The 13912-nt window shown below is 37.3% G+C and overlaps 1 long non-coding RNA gene across 1 annotated transcript; it reads right to left on the bottom strand.

Moving 5' to 3' along the window:
* Positions 1 to 1232: 1232 nt before the first annotated feature.
* On the bottom strand, positions 1233 to 11183 carry LOC121142236. The gene is made up of 6 exons (XR_005879218.1): positions 11092 to 11183; positions 10610 to 10708; positions 9196 to 9312; positions 7158 to 7201; positions 6588 to 6771; positions 1233 to 1428 (listed from the first exon to the last, which is right to left on the bottom strand). It is a non-coding gene; the product is annotated as an uncharacterized LOC121142236 (long non-coding RNA).
* Positions 11184 to 13912: the final 2729 nt, after the last annotated feature.

Below are 13912 nucleotides of genomic sequence, written 5' to 3'. Positions count from 1 at the left end.
CAAAACAGCATTGTTGGACACAGTGCTCTGTTTCATGAGCAGTCATTCACAGTACAATTGAACCTGCTTGTGTTAGTGGGGACTTCATATTTTTGAAATTTTTTATTTAAAATAGAATTTTAAATATATTATGTAATTATTATGGTTCCTCTCTCCCAACTTCTCTCAAATCCTTCTTACATCCACTTCCACCCAACACCCAGACCCTTTCTTTCTTTTCCTATACAGAGGTATCTAAAAAATAATAATATAATAATATATCAGGTAATATAAAAACGAATGAGAATAGGACAAAACATGGAAGGAAAAAAAAGATCCAAAGGAAAAGCCCAAGAAACCCATTTGAAGGCAGAGACACCTTCATATATTTTGTCATGTTTTTAATCACTAAGTAGTCAAGATCAGTGACTCAGTGACATCATGTGTTAGGACATAAAGTGGCAGGTGCCTACCTCCAGAGGCAGGTGTAGAAGGACAATTCCCATGCCTCTTTTGTATTACCTTTGTGATAAACTTTTGCACAGGTTTCCTGAATGTCTGCTTCCCAGCAGTCCCCTGAACCCTAAGCTCTTACAACAGACAAAAGAATTTCCACAGGAAATGTTCCATGTCTCTTTACAAAGTGGAAGTCTCTCACTGTTCCCTCACGTTCTCACATTAGCTGTGTCTTCTGACAGCATTTTGATTCTGAGTATGGCAACGTGGCCCAAGGCTAGCCTGATATACACTGCTCCAGAGGACCATAGAGGCCCCCGAATCTCCTCAGAGCTACAGCCTGGTCTTGATTTTGTTCTTGGTTTCTGAGCTGTTTTCTTCTCATTTTCCTGAGCTGAAACATAAACAGACAGGAAGGAAAGAACTCGAGGGTAAAAGGAGTGACCTCTTTAGTACATACATCACACACAGACTTGCAGAAACACACAGGATTTTCAGCATGAGCTATTCATATTAAAGAAATTCTGTTCATAACTTAAAATTCAATAGACAAAATTGTTACAATTGCATCACTCTTGGAAATAATTATGACATGGAGAACTTTATCCTTCAAGAATGACATAATAACATTTTGAAATGATCAAATAAAATGCTAAAAAATTAAACCATTCTTGTATGACATCGAAAGAATTAAACACTTTAAAAATTATTTTTCTTCCTAGCCAGCACAGAGACACGTTTTGCATAATTTTAATGAATTTGAAATAATGTTAATTTATTGCAATGAGTATTCCCAATTTAAATGCATAGTGGTCCCAGGTAGAGTTTACTCCCCGTGGTTGTTTCTGCTCTCCTCTGCAGCATATTGCCAATACCAGGGGTAGAGATATGTTTTTAGCAAATGTCTTTTGCCAGCTCCCTTCTTTTGTCTGAATTTTTGTTCTTCATTCTTTTGTTTCTGTTTTATATTTGTGAAGATCTTGAATCAAGATCCTGGTATGAAATAAAAAAGATAAATTAAAAACGTTTCATGTTCCCATGAAGTTGTTTTACTTTTACCAATAATGTCATAGGAATGCTAAAGCAGGCCAAAAAAAAAAAAAAAAGGTTAAGCTCCCAGATGGAAAAAAGCTATGAGATCTTTAAGAGGAGGACAAGGATGAATTTCAGGTGTGGGGCAACTTAGGAGAGGCTACAGAAGAGAGACACAGAAGGGAATGTAGAGAGAAAAGCAAGCAGCAAAACAATGTACTTACATTTAAATTAAAACAATAATAATGAATTATGTTACATAAATTCAACTTATCTTTTTACACTAAAAGTAAAGATTATCTTTGTTTTGGCCTTTTATCAAACTATGTTTCAGTTAAGATATTAACTTGTATGTTATTAATTGAGTAAAAACTGATTTATAAAGTGAGTTTCAATCATGTGGGGAATGGATTAAACTTTGAATTATTTCCTAAGAAAATAAATGTGTGTCTGTGAGTTCATTATATGTGTATAACATACAAATACAGAATAACAAAGACTTGTGTGCTGTTCATGTAATGATTTCTAAATAAAAGTATGATTAGGACAATCATTAACACAAGCACACTGAGGACTGGTACTATTATTTTCAGTCACTGAGGACTGGTACTATTATTCTCAGTGTAGCTAGCGTGTGTTCAAAACAGGATTTCTTTGCATTACTTCTGGATGGAAATAAAGGAAAAGCAAGCATCAGCTTTTAGATTCTTTTACTGAATACTCATTGAAAAACTTTGCTGTTTCCTGTGACAATGCTTTCTTTAATTTAATAAAAATCTCAATTTTGATGAGTTTCATGTTACTTTAACTTTTGTTCTTTGAATTTGGTTTCCAAGCAATAAGTTGCAATTTGTGATTTTCATGTTGTACTTTGACTGATTTTAAAGTCCATCCTAACCCTTTGCCCAGGGCTTCCAGCACTCATATTGCTCTATTGTTTTTCCTGCACAGCTCTTTTTTTTTCTAGTCCTATGGGTGAAGTTCTAGTGCACTGGTCCTTGCTTACATAGTTTTCCACCTAGATACTCGTATTTAACTGAAACTGGGATTCCTATAGGAGACAGGATATATGGTATTTTTATTTCTGTATATGGGTACAGCATTTTTTTAAATCAAGCAAAATTCATTTTTTAACTTAACTTTTGTGTTTAACAAAATTCAATATAAAGAAAAAAAATCAAAAAGTAAGCAACTGAAAACTCAAGAACAACGTGAACATGCTTGGAAGATGAGTCGCCAAGTAGAAGCACTTGCTGCACAAAACTGGGAACACTTGAGGGTAGAAGGAGACAACTGACTCCACACACTGGCCCTTTGTCCTCCATATTTGAGTTGTGACATATGCTTCCTTAAGGTTCTCTGGTCATGGTCTCTTATCATACAAACACAAGTCACTAACACAGGCATGATAAGCTGCAGCACTAAATTGGGAAAAATACAGTGTGTTGAAACATGTGGAAATTAACTAAATGCCACTGTATTTACTTATGAATCTGTAGCTCGTATTGAAAAGATCAGCATTTGCATTTCCTTCCTGCCAAACAAAGTGATGCCTTAAAATTACAGAAAATTCATTAATTCATGGTTAGCATTATATTAAAAATTTTACCCTCCCATTCTTTGCTCATTGTGATAAAAATGATTCCACAGATACAGGGCATATTTACAGTATGGATTTGATGGCCTATGATCACTCAAACCATATTTTACAGTGCTTGTTCTCAATATATAATATACAATAATATACATAATATAATATATATTGCATGTCAGATATTTACTTTATAATTCATTACAGTAGCAAAATTACAGGTATGAAGTAGTAATGAAATAATTTTTTGTTTGCGATCAGTATAACAGGAGGAAGTATATTAAAGTGTGGCAGCATTAGGAAGGTTGAAAAAATATGTTCAATAGAAAAAGTGTCTGATAGGAAAACATTGTATGAATCTCAATACTCAGGCTTAGAAAGCAAAACACTATATGTTCCCTTTCAAAATGAAATCTTAGCTTCTAAGTAATAAATTTGCATCCAGGGAGGGATAAATACAAGTAAAATAATGGAATTGAAAAGGGCTTGGTGAGATTAGAAAACAAAAGACCATGTAAGGGAGGAGCAGAGGAATTCAATAGAAGACGATTGAAGGATGACCATTGAGGCAAACAGATATAGATGGGACCAAAAGCTAGAAAAAAAATGGTAGATACAAACAGGGAAAAGAAACTACTAAGAAACATTATTAATATATACATACATGTATACATACATATATATGGAAACTCCATCAGGAAGCTTGTTATTTTGCAATCTAATTTAAAAAATAAAAATATTTCAGGTGTCAATTTGGTTATTTCCTGGCATGTACTCCTCTTGGGTGAGTTTGCTTCTTTAATTCTCTAGTGTGTGCCAGGTGGTGGTGGCACACGCCTTTAATCCCAGCACTCAGGAGGCAGAGGCAGGCGGATCTCTGTGAGTTCGAGGCCGGGCTAGACCGATAGCCTCCAAAACAATACAGAGAAACCCTGTCTTGAAAAAAACCAAAAAAAAAAATTCTCTAGTGTGGCTATTCTCCAGTTTCTTCATGTGGGCACTTAGTGCTATGAACTTTCCTCTTAGCCCTGGTTTCAAAGTATCCCAAAGGTTTGCGTATGTGATGCTTTCGTTTTCATTGAATTCTAGGAAGTATTTTGTTTCTCCCATTACCCAGGGGTGATGCAATTGAACATTGTTCAATTTCTGTGCGTTTGTGAGGTTTCTGCAATTTGTGTTGGCATTGACTTCTAATTTGAAGCCGTGGTGGTCCGACAGGATACAGGGGTTATTCCATTTGTTTTGTATCTATTGAGGTTTGCTTTACTGCCAAGTATGTGGTCGATTTTAGAGAAGGTTCCGTGTGGTACAGAGAAGGTATATTCCTTTTTGTTTGGGTAGAATGTTCTATAGATGTCTGTTAAACCCAGTTGGGTGATAACTTCTGTTAGTTCCATTGTTTCTTTGTTAAGTTTCTGTCTGGTGGACCTGTCCAGTGGTGGGAGTGGCATGTTGATGTCTCCCACTATAAGTGTGTGGGTTTTAATGTGTGATTTGAGTTGTAGTAATGTTTCTCTTATGAACATGGGTGGCTTTATATTTGGGGCATATATGTTCAGAATTGAGACTTCTTCCTGATGGATTTTTCCTATGATGAATCTGAAATGACATTCTTCATCTCTTTTGATTAATTTTAGTTTGAAATCTATTTTGTTAGATATTAGGATAGCTACACCCGCTTGCTTCCTATGTCCATTTGATTGGAAAGTATTTTCCCAACCCTTAACCTTGAGGTAGTGTCTGTCTTTGAAATTGAGGTGTGTTTCTTGTATGCAGCAGAAGGATGGATTCTATCTTTGTATCCACTTGGTTAGCCTGTGTCTTTTTTTTTGGTTAGTTAAGACCATTGATATTCAGGGATATTAATGAACATTGGTTGTTGACTCTTGTTTGCTTTGGATCCATTTTTGGTGGTGGTTTTATGTGTGAGTTTTTCTCCTATTTCTGATTTCTGGTAAAGTTAGATTGTCTATTGCCCTTGTTATTTTGAGTGCAGTTAACTTCCTTGGGTTGGAGTTTTCCTTCTAGAATTTTTCTGTAGGGCTGAATTTGTGGATACGTATTGCATAAATTTGGTTTTGTCATGGCATATCTTATTTTCTCCATCTATAGTGAATGACAGTTTTTCTGGGAATAGTAGACTGGGCTGGAGTCTGTGGTCTCTTAGTGTTTGTAGAACATCTATCCAGGACCTTCTGCCTTTCATAGTTTCTATGGAGAAGTTGGGTGTAATTCTGATAGGTTTGCCTTTGTATGTTACTTGGCCTTTTTCCTTTGCTGCTTTTAATATTGGTTCTTTTTTCTGTATGTTTGGTGTTTTAATTATTATGTGGCAAGGGGACTTTTCTTTTTGGTTCAGTCTACTTGGTGTTCGGCAAGCTTCTTTTAGTTTCATAGACATCTCCTTCTTCAGCTTGGGAAAATTTTCTTCTATGATTGAGATTCTACACCATTGAGCTGGGCTTCTTCACCTTCTTTTATACTTATTATTCTTAGAGTTGTTTTTTTTTCATGGTGTCCCATAATTCCTGGATATTTTGTGTTAAGGATTTGTTGGATTTAACACTTTCTTTTGTCGATGAATCTATTTCCTCTAGTTTATCTTCAGTGCATGAGATTCTGTCTTCCAACTCTTGTATTCTGTTAGTTATGCTTGCATCTATAGTTCCTGATTGTTTTTTCAGCATTTTGATTCCCAGCATGAACTCAGTTTGTGTTTTTCTTATTATCTCCATTTTGGTTTTCAGGTCTTGAATGGTTGAATTGTTTCCTTAATCTGTTTGATTTTTTTTCTTGGCGTTTCTTGCTTTCTTTAAGAGATTTGTTGATTTCTTGCATTTTTGGTTTGTGTTTTCTTCCATTTCTTTAAGGGATTTTTTTCATATCCTCTTTGAGGGCCTCTATAACTTTGAGGAGGTTGTTTTTAAGGTCATTCTTTTCTGTTCCATCTGTGTTGATATGTTCAGGTCTTGCTGGTATAGAGTTTCTAGACTCTAGTGGTGTCATACTGGTTCCTCTGTTGTTGACTGTGTTTTTATATTGCCTTCTTCCTATCCTTTCTTTCAGTGGGACCTCATGGGGTTTCTTCTTCTCTTGGTGGTTTTGGGACTAAGGATCATTTCCAGTACATTCAAGCATGTTCAATACTTCAATGGGTGCAGGTGGGTCTGGGACACTCTCAAGCACAGAGCAGAGACCAAAGGAGACTAAAGACTTAACAACAGGAAAGAACTGGAAGACACTGAAGACTGAGGTGTGGGCAGACTCAGGGTGATCCTTCCGGGAGGTGCAGGTCCTCTCTAGGTACAGAAAAATGTCCAGGGAGATGGAGCCGGGAATGTAGGGAGTTGGGGATCAGAGCAGGGCCCCCACACACCTTAAGCCCCAGAATGGACTGGAAGACACAGGTCTGGGCAGACTCAGGGTGATCCTTCTGGGAGGTGCAGGTACTCTCTAGGCACAGAAAATGCCCAGGGAGATGGAGCCGGGGATGTAGGGAGTTGGGGATCAGAGCAGGGACCCCACTCACCTTCAGCACCAGGAAAGGACCAGAAGACATTGAAGGCTGAGGTGTGGGAAGACTCAGGGTAGTCCTAACATGAACATGATTCTGTTCACTTAACCTCTGACTCATTTTTGTAAATTCAACCCTTGGATGAGTGGGAGAATTTAGAAGGTGAAGATGCTTATCATAGAAATCTGTAGGTGGAGTCCTGGAACCAAGGCAAAGGTAGAAGGATAGAAATGATTCCACATCATTGTACTATGGCTTCTGCATGTGTGTCATGGCATGTGTACGTGCCCAGCGTACACACACAAATACTCTCTCTGTCTCTCTCTCTGTCTCTCTCTCTCTCTCTCTCACACACACACACACACAAACGCACGCACAACTCAATAATAAAATGTTTTAAATTTATAAATGTAGCAACACTTTCTTTAAATATATTAGAAGATAGCTTGAAATGTAAGTATAATATCTAAATTATATGAATGAAAGATACCTGGAAAGTATCATAATTAATGATATACAGAGTTGAGCATTGTGGGTCATGATTAGAGACCAATGACTTGGGATGATGAGGCAAGATTAACTTACGTTCAAGACTAAATTTGGCTGGGCTGTATAATAATTGCCATGACCTGCAAAAAATGATATTTAGGATGACAATGAGTCTACACTATTGGACATATCAGTTACTGTGTTCTTTACGCATGTATTTAATCTATCATTTTTATAGACATCCTACCTCTAAGGACGTTTGTAGTTCAACAGTTCATCTGTGATAAGACAGGGAAAAGTGAAGGAATGTTTTGAAATGAGATATTTTCTTAAGTAACATATCTTTTGTCTCAGAGTTCCCTCGCAAGTGCTTTCCGTAGTAATGTGAAGACAGTGGAGCTTTGTCATGTGTCTATTTGCTATTCACAGAGTGTTCAAAACAAGCAACTGCGATAAATGCATGAATATAATTTTTATTTCTCTTTCTAAACTATAAATTGGATGCATAATATTTACTGAAACTTACAATAGGTCTCCCTGAAGCCATCATTTATTCCATATGTCATAACTCACCAACCCTAAAGCATGTGTCCACCATGAAAGGTTAGGCTACAGTCTGAGTTCCGAGACCACAATCTCAATTTAGCCCTTCATGTGACTTGGAACTTTCTGAGAATCTACTCTGGATAAGTAGGTTTGTACAGTACAGGGTCCATTTTAAACTTAGCTAACTGTCATGAGATAAGCATATAAGTAAGAAATTTCAGTTAAAAATTATGAATCCATTGTACCTAAAATAATAAGCGGGAGTGAACACAGAGAAAACCGTGACCTCACTAGAGAGTCTGCCTGTGGAACATGGGCTTCAAGAAAAAAATGAAGTTGAAATCTAATGATGCATTTAGGCCTGATAAATCAGTCAAGGGATTTAATTTCCATAGAAACTGTCTCCCCTGCAGATTTATAGCCACTTTTGTTAAGAATGAGTTTCCTTGATATTTATTATTCTTCCTGGAAATGGCCATAAATCATATTTAAAGATCATGTGTTCATAAACTATTTTTTAAATTCAATTTTACCTGATGTTAAAAAATCCCATCCTGTATGTATCATTAGCTATGAACTATATTCAGTAAATTAATAATTCAATTCATGTTTGCACAATGAATGGGAGTTTAAGATTACAATAAAACTCAAAAAGAAGTAACTAGGAAGTCAGGATATGAGGCTTTCTTTAAAACGTACTGCTAATAATTTAGATATTAGTTCAATTAGCAACTTTGACCTGTTCTTCATGAGAAACAGCCTTATTGAGCCCTATCTCTGTCATAACATTAGCTATCTTTTCCTTCACAGGGGTTGGTGGCTAGTTCAGTTTTCTTCCTTGTAGATGTATTTCACGTTGGCATTTTATCCTTATTTTATTTTCTCAGCTAAAAGTATTGTGTTGACTATAATGGAAAATTGTTTCAGGTGAGTTAATTGAATTTTAAGATGTGCAAAACAGGCTCTGGAAATGACTCATTGGCTACAGCTCTTATTGATTGTACCAGAAGTTTGGTGTCCCCATCCCTAGCACCCAGGCACACATGGAAGTGTGCCTGTAATCCAGCCATTCGTGAAGTTGATTCTTTTGAGGCAAATTGAATAGTTAGAATAGCCAAATCCCCAAGGTACAGATTCACAAGGACACCTGTCCTCAGGAAACAAATGTAAAAGAATCAAGGAAGACACCTGAAATCAGCCTCTAGCCTCTAGCAAACTCTCCCTCTCTCTCTCTCTCTCTCTCTCTCTCTCTCTCTCTCTCTCTCTCTCTCTCTCTCTCTCTCTCTCTCTCTCTCATACACACACACACACATACATACAGGCATATGCATACTTGCATATATCACAAACAGACATATGCAAAAATGTCAAACTTATACAAGTTTTACGTGCTTGCTATGGTGCAAGCAAGAAATATTTAAGATAGTTCTACAGATTTGGGTATTCTGCCTTATATAGCTGTTAGAAAAACGGCTGTCCTGGGATATGTTCAATAATCACCCTGCTTCAAATTTACAGCAATATATCTAGACACTTGTAATACTAATCCTTTTCTCACATCCTGTTAGATACTTGTGGAGATCCAAACCCTTAGGAAGCAACTTCAGCAAAGGAACATTCTAGTAACAGGATCTTATGAATACTCAAAACTTGTGATCACTGTGGAAGTCCCACTTCTTTCATGTTGAGTCACTTCCCTTTCCTCCTGAAGTAAAAAATAGTAATGATTTCAAATATTTGAAAATATCCTATCATTGAAATTAGCAGCAGATGATCTCTTTTTATGTCTTTAAAATACTAAAATCACCTATGTCTTTATATATTCTTGACACTCAGTGATGCTTGCTGCCCAAAGTCATTTGTCTCTTTTTATGTCAAAGATTTATTCCATGTTGATTCTGTGTATCCGAATATGGGAATGTAACTACAAGTACATATACATGTAAGTGTCCATAGAAAATATGCGAGGTTTAGAACCCCTTATAGCTGGAGTCACAGGTGGACCCTAATTTTAGAATAAATTTACTTAATTTTTCCTTTGTGTGTGTGTGTTGTGTGTGTGTGTGTGTGTGTGTGTGTGTGTACAATTTTGTTGATGTGAATGTTTATGTGTGTGAGAGCAGGAATTCCTGTGTATCCATTGGTGTATGGGTACGTACATGCCATAGCACTTGCAGGATGTCAGAAGACAAGGTCAGACATCAGTTGCTTACCTTCCTCTTTGTGGTTTCCCTCCTGAAGTCCAGGTTAGCTAGCCCTGATTCTTTATGGGTTCTCCTGACTCTGCCTTTGCTTTCTCTGAAGGAGCCCTGAGACTACAGATTTGGACTGACAGACATGCAGAATATGATAGCATGGAGTCAAACTCAAGGCCTCACACTTTTGTGGCAAAAACTTTTACCCAGCTATCCATGTCCCTATCCTCTGAGTGTAAATCTAATAGAGTTATTAATTTCCCATTCTTTGTATATAAACGTGCATAAGAATACTATTACCCTATATCCCAGGAAATACAATTACAAAATATTTGTAAACACTATTTTAGTAAATTTCAGTGGTTTAATGATTTAGAGTCTATTTAGCTATTAACTAATTTCTCTAATGATGTTGACGTATTCCATGAAAATTTTCTGTAGCAATTTTACACACTTTAGTGACTATCAACATAGGTTTTTCTGAGATTACTTTTATTGCCCATGATATTTTTACATTAATATTACAATGAATCTATGTACATATATGTATGTATGTATGTATGTATGTATGTATGCTTACTTCTGGAGACTTAAATTTTTGTTCTGTATATGTATTCATTCAAAACTCATTATGACATTTTTATTTTAACTAATCATTGTAATAGAAGATGGGCATGTTGGCTCTGACACTGAAGTCAACTTATTTTCAAAAATTTGCTTATTTATGTCTCTTACATATTTTCCTATTGCTATTATGAAGTACCATGGTGCAGGCATCTTAAAAATAAAGCATTTAATTTAGCTTACAATTATTGAGGGTTGGGAGTCCATAATACATCAGCAGCATGGTAGCAAACAGTAGGCATGTTGGCTGTAGCAGCTGAGAGCTCACATCTTGATCTGCAACTAGGAGACAGACAAAGAACATTGGGAAGTGGGAATGTCTTATCAAACCTCAAAGCCCATGCCTGCCTTTGAGACACACATCCTCCAACAAGGAAGCATCTCATAACCCTCCCAAAATATACTGTGTGGGTGTTTCAACAACAAAATTAGTATGGAAATCAAAATTTTGAGAAATTGTATAAATGTTCAGGTTCTAAGAACTCAAAAGCTACTGAAGTTGCAAGAAAAGTTGTACAAAAGGAAAGACAGTAGGGCACTTTCATATTTCAGACAGAGCTAATGAAATACAAAGACTTGGAGTCCAGGAAGGAAGGGTTATGAGGATTTGGTCATTTGTGGCGGGAATGAGAAGGGATAAAGGTTTGATAGGAAGAATCTCAGACACTCAGACACTGGGAATTGTTGATTAGAGAAACTGTCCTATCTTTTTGGAAGGGAAGCTTTCTAGACTCTCCCACATCCAGTCCCTGCTTGAAAGCAGCCCTTTGGAAACATGATTTTTTACATCATAATGGTAAATTCTGGAAATGGAACCTAAGGCACTCCATCCTTTATAAAATCTGTAGCTTAGGACCCAAGAGGCATATTTGGAAAGCCATCACAATCCATCCTACTTCACTACCCCACAGTGGAAAATAGCCCTCACAATGTGATTCTCTTTGGGGCACCTTCCAAAAGAAGTCAATATTAAGAATTAGATCCGTTGCTGTCCAAGTTAATTCTAGGGCGACATGACTATCTTCCCTTCCTACTTAGGCTTGCTTTCCTTAATTTTCTCCACTGTCAGGATTACCTGGTCAGTGTTTTGGTGGCTTGTCTGATGATGTGAACTAAAATTTCACTCAGCCAAGTCTGAACACTTGACACTCATATTCTTCATAGAAGTGGATGACAGGACTTGTCTATGCACGTTTAATGTCTGCATAGCCATGCTAGGAAGCAGTGAGTGAAACGGGCCATCTCTATTAAAATGTGTTATTCCTAGCTAGATAGTAGTGGCACATGCCTTTAAAACCAGCAGTTAGGCAGGGGCGGGTGAATCTCTCTGAGTTCAAGGCCAGCCTGGTCTAGAAAAGCTGCACAGAAAAACCCTGTCTCAAAAACCCCATAAAAATGTTATTTCTGCTCCACTTTACTACAAACTCTTTCTTTACCCCATATGTAAGTCAGGGAATATTACACTGTGATGTATATTAGCTCTATTTTACTCCTATAGATTAATTGAAACATTGTGTATCTATCAGATTCAATAACTAAATAATACTATTGTGTAATAGTAGCACCTTTATATATATGTATATATATATTATTTTTAAATTTACATTTAAATTAGAAACAAGGTTGCTTCACATGTCAATTCCAGGTCCCTTTCCATTTCCCTCCCCTCCTCCCGTGCCCTCCCACCAATGCCCCCAATATCCCCTCATTTCCCCAGGGAGGGTGAGGCCTTCCATGGGGGTGTCCATAGTCTGTCATTTCATCCAGGGCATGGCCTAGACCCTGCCCCAAGAGTTCAGGGTGAGAGTGCATCTCTCATTGTTGGATGGGAGTCCATGTCCATGTGTATACTTGGGATAAATACTGATCTACTACCCAAGGCTCAATAGATTACCTAGGCCTCCTCACTGATACCCCCATTCAGGGTGTCTTGATCAGTCCCATGCTGGATTTCCAGGCATCAGCCTGGGATTCAAGAGCTAACCCTTGTCAGGTCAGCTGTTTCTGGGGGTTAAACCAGCCCAGTCTTAATCCCTTCGGTCATCCGGCCTCCCTCTTTGTCACTGGCTTTCTTGAGTTTAGCTAAGTGCTTAGCCATGGGAGTCTGCCTCTGCTTCCAATCAGCCACTGATTGAAGGTTCTGTTTCCCAGACTATCTGGCCATGGGATTGTAGTCTGGCACATCCCAGATATAGGTCTAAAATCCATATTTGAGAGAGTACATGCCACGTTTCTCTTTTTGTGACTGGGTTACCTCACTCAGGATGGTTTCCTCTAGTGCCATCCATTTGCCTGCAAATTTCAGGATTCCATTGCTTTTTTCTGCTGAATAGTACTCCATTCTGTAAATGCACCACATTTTCTCTATCCACTCTTTGGTTGAGGGTCATCTAGGTTGCTTCCAAGTTCTGGCTATTACAAATAATGCTGTTATGAACATAGTGGAACAGACATCCTTGTTGTGTGAATGGGCATCTTTTGGATATATGCCTAAGAGTGGAGTTGCTGGGTCTTGTGGTAGGTTTAATCCCATTTTTCTGAGGAATCTCCATACTGATTTCTAAAGTGGCTGTACACTTTGGCATTCCCACCAGCAGTGGAGGAATGTCCCCCTTTCACCACATCTTCTCCAGCATAAATTGTCATTGGTGTTTTTGATTTTAGCCATTCTGACAGGAATGAGATGGTATCTCAGAGTGGTTTTGATGTGCATTTCCCAGATGGCTAAGGATGTTGAGCATCTTATTTGGGAACAGAACTTCCAATCCTGTAGAATCTTAAATGAATGACTCAGTGTTTTATGGAAGTAATAGAAATGACAAATGGGCTTCTGCTGTTCAATTCCACCATTTACACAAATTTATATGGGGGCCTGGAGTAATTTGATTTCATTTGAAATTTTTAACTTTCAGTGTCAGAGTTTTTAAAAATTAGTTTTGGGTTACAAAGTAATTATTTCACTATCATCACTAGAAGTGCAATAGTTTGATTCTGGCCTGCTTAAGCTACTAGGTTATTGAATAAGATAAATGTAGTTATTTTTGAACTTTGTAGTAAAATGTTCCAATAATTTTTCTTGAATTTGTAATTAATAATTTCTAATGGAAGGAATGCAATGCCACCTTCTTGCTACTTTGCAAGGTTACTTGGCAAACTTCTCCTCAATATTCATTATTGACAGTCCAGACTCATTACTGTATCCCCAATATATTTATTAGTCACACTGTTCATGTGCTAATACACATGCCTAGAACTGTATAGTATCAAATATTATTTTCTGACAGTGGAAGATGTCAGAAATTCCAAAAATTTAGGTCTTAGGGTTTAACATCATTGATACTTAAGAATCAAAACAGTCTATGGGGCCTCTGACAGTGGAACTAATATTTATCTCTAGTGCACATATGGACTTAGGGAGTCTATTCCCTATGGTGGGATACTGCCTGGATATATGGGGGAGGGCCTAGGTTCTGCCCCAATGATGTG

This window comes from Mesocricetus auratus, unplaced genomic scaffold (assembly GCF_017639785.1).
Source record: "Mesocricetus auratus isolate SY011 unplaced genomic scaffold, BCM_Maur_2.0 Super-Scaffold_100009, whole genome shotgun sequence".
Taxonomy (NCBI): domain Eukaryota; kingdom Metazoa; phylum Chordata; class Mammalia; order Rodentia; family Cricetidae; genus Mesocricetus; species Mesocricetus auratus.
Note: the sequence above shows the minus strand (reverse complement) of the source record. Positions and strands in the feature narration are given on the sequence as shown.